The sequence below is a fragment of the Salvelinus sp. IW2-2015 genome, unplaced genomic scaffold, assembly GCF_002910315.2.
Source record: "Salvelinus sp. IW2-2015 unplaced genomic scaffold, ASM291031v2 Un_scaffold3696, whole genome shotgun sequence".
NCBI classification, from domain to species: Eukaryota; Metazoa; Chordata; class Actinopteri; order Salmoniformes; family Salmonidae; genus Salvelinus; species Salvelinus sp. IW2-2015.
In genome coordinates this window covers 42,874-45,747 of record NW_019944973.1, presented here as the reverse complement: position 1 = coordinate 45,747, position 2,874 = coordinate 42,874, and the positions used below count along the sequence as shown (strand labels likewise).

Genomic DNA, 2,874 nt, shown 5'->3' with positions numbered 1-2,874 from the left:
TACAGCTGTAACGACCCTTTGGGAAGAATTMAACTTGGTTAAGCTTCTCTAGTGTCCGTGAGTTATTTACTCTGAAAAATKAGAACCTAACACTATAATTACTGTTCCCTGAAGGAGGGAAACGAGGTGCAAAACCTGTTTGGCCCCACTCCTTCCTGGGTCGATGAAGAGCGGTATTAAATTTAAGGAATAAACCCGAGCTAGGCKTGAATTTAATAGTATGTTGTACCTAGTTTCCCTTCTTCAGGGAACAGTCGTTATAGTCATAACGTTACACTTGTCATATGATGAACTTCAACTTAAATAAGGGATCTTGCTGTCGGACACTGCACAATAAACATGGCCACCTCATAGATATTATCCTGACCAACTTGCCCTCCAAATACACCTCTGCTGTTTTCAATCAGGATCTCAGCGATCGTTGCCTGCATCCGTTATGGGTCCGCAGTCAAACGATCACCCCTCATCACTGTCAAACGCTCCCTAAAACACTTCTGCAAGCAGGCCTTTCTAATCGACCTGGCCCGGATATCCTGGAAGGATTTTGACCTCATCCCGTCAGTAGAGGATGCCTGGTTGTTCTTTTAAAAGTAATTTCCTCACCATCTTAAATAAGCATGCCCCTTTCAAAAAATGTAGAACTAAGAACAGATATAGCCCTTGGTTCACTCCAGACCTGACTGCCCTCGGCCAGCACAAAAACGTCCTGTGGCGTACTGCACTAGCATCTAATAGTCCCCGCGATATGCAACTTTTCAGAGAAGTCAGGAACTAATACACAAAGTCAGTTAAGAAAGCAAAGGCTAGCTTTTTCAAACAGAAATTTGCATCCTGTAGCTCTAACTCCAAAAAGTTCTGGGACACTGTAAAGTCCATGGAGAATAAGAKCACCWCATCCCAGCTGCCCACTGCACCAAGGCTAGGAAACACTGTCACCACCGATAACTCCACGATAATCTAGAATTTCAAWAWGCATTTCTCTACGGCTGGCCAGACACTCTTAAATAGAACCTGGACCAGCTGGCTACCMCAACCCCGGCCAACAGCTCCGCACCCCCGCAGCTACTTGCCCAAGCYTCCCYAGCTTCTCCTTCACCCAAATCCAGATAGCTGATGTTCTGAAAGAGCTGCAAAACCTGGACCCAACTTTATTTCTCCAAGTATAGCCCCTTCTCGTGTTAATAACATTCGGCATTGAGGGCGCATTGCACAACACCAATTTGATTGCAGAAAACCAACCTCCCTGCCTAATGAGCAAACCGATCAGTTAATGGATGTAGTATATCTGCCTTGGAGCAAAAATGGTGAGCAAAGATTTTAGTTTTTCACAACATGTATTCTGAATGTGAATGCGGGAAAACTCAGCGGGAGTAACCTCCATTTCCCAGCGTTTGCTTATTAGTGCATTTCAGACTACTTCTCGGATTATAATTGCTAAGGATCGCTTGAATGTCCTGCCTTTATAGTAAGTTGCTACCAGTATTAAGAATTATGTGTACATCATTGACAAGAACAGGCATTAATGGACAGTATCCATATTGCCGTGTCCATAAAGTTAATATTTTTTTTTTTTACTTATTTACCAGGTAGGTCATGTTGAGAACAAGTTCTCATTTACCACTGCGACCTGCCAGATAAAGTCAAACAGTGCGACAAAAACAACAGAGGTTACATCGTGGCGATAAACAAAGTACAGAACAACACAATTAAGAAAAAATCTATATACAGTGTGTGCAAATCGGAGTAGACGGTAAGGCAAATAAATACGCCTTAGGCAAAATAATTACAATTTTATCAAATTAACACTGGCAGTGACTAGATGTCAGAGTTGATGCATGTCAAGTAAGAATTATACTGCCGTGTGCAAAAGAGCAAAGAACAATATTCATGAAAACAAAGAGATGAGGTAGCGTTAGTTGGATGGCTATTTACAGATGGGCCTGTGTACAGCTGCAGCGATTGGTAAGCTGCTCAGATAGTTGCTTCCTTAAAGTTGTGCAGGGAGTTTCAAAGGTTATGTGAGGAGTTAAGTTAGTGAGGGAATAAAGTTAGTGAAGTCTCCAACTTCACGCGATTTTGCAATTCGTTCCCAGTCCATTGGCAGCAGAGACTGTAAGGAAAGGCTGGCCAAAGGAGATGTTGGCTTTGGGGATGACCACGCTGAGATATACCTCCTGGAGCCGCGTGTTACTGGGTGCGTGTTGCTAATGTGACCAGTGAGCTGAGTGAAGGCGCGGCCTAGCAAAAGACTTATAAGATACCCTGGAGCCAGTGGGATTTGGCGACGACATATGTAGCGAGCCGGCCAGCCGACAAGCAGACATACAGGTCGCAGTGGTGGGTGCGTATATTGGGCGCTTTTAGTGACAAAACGGATTTCACTGTGATAGCACCTGCATCCTAGTATTGCTGAGTTAGAGTGTGGAGGCTATTTTGTAAATGACATCGCCTGAAAGTTAAGCATCGTAGGATAGGTCAGTTTACGAGGTATGTTTGGCAGCGTGAGTAAGAGGCTTTGTTGCGAATTAGTAAGCCAGTTCGAGATCTTAATTTCTTGGACTGGAGATGCCTAAATATTAGTCTGGAAGGAGAGTTTATAGTCTACCAGACACCTAGGTACTCTGTAGGCTTGTCCACATATTCTAAGTCAGAACCGTCCTCCAGCAGTGTGATGGCTAGTAGTCGGGCGGGTGTGGGCAGCGATCGCGTTGTTGCATTGATCGGTTGTTATTATCGGCTGTGAGTCTGCGATAAGAATACGGTGATTGACAGAGTCAAAAGCATTGGCCGGCTCGATGGAAGACGGCCTGCACGTACTGTCTTTTATCGCAATGGCGGTTATGATACGTTAAAGTACTGAGTGAATCTCTCTCT

General features: G+C 44.3%; 1 long non-coding RNA gene across 1 annotated transcript in view; it reads left to right on the top strand.

Moving 5' to 3' along the window:
- LOC139025991 (uncharacterized) overlaps positions 1-2,874 on the top strand; it is a 10,644-nt gene that overhangs the window by 6,124 nt on the left and 1,646 nt on the right. The window lies entirely within an intron of this gene.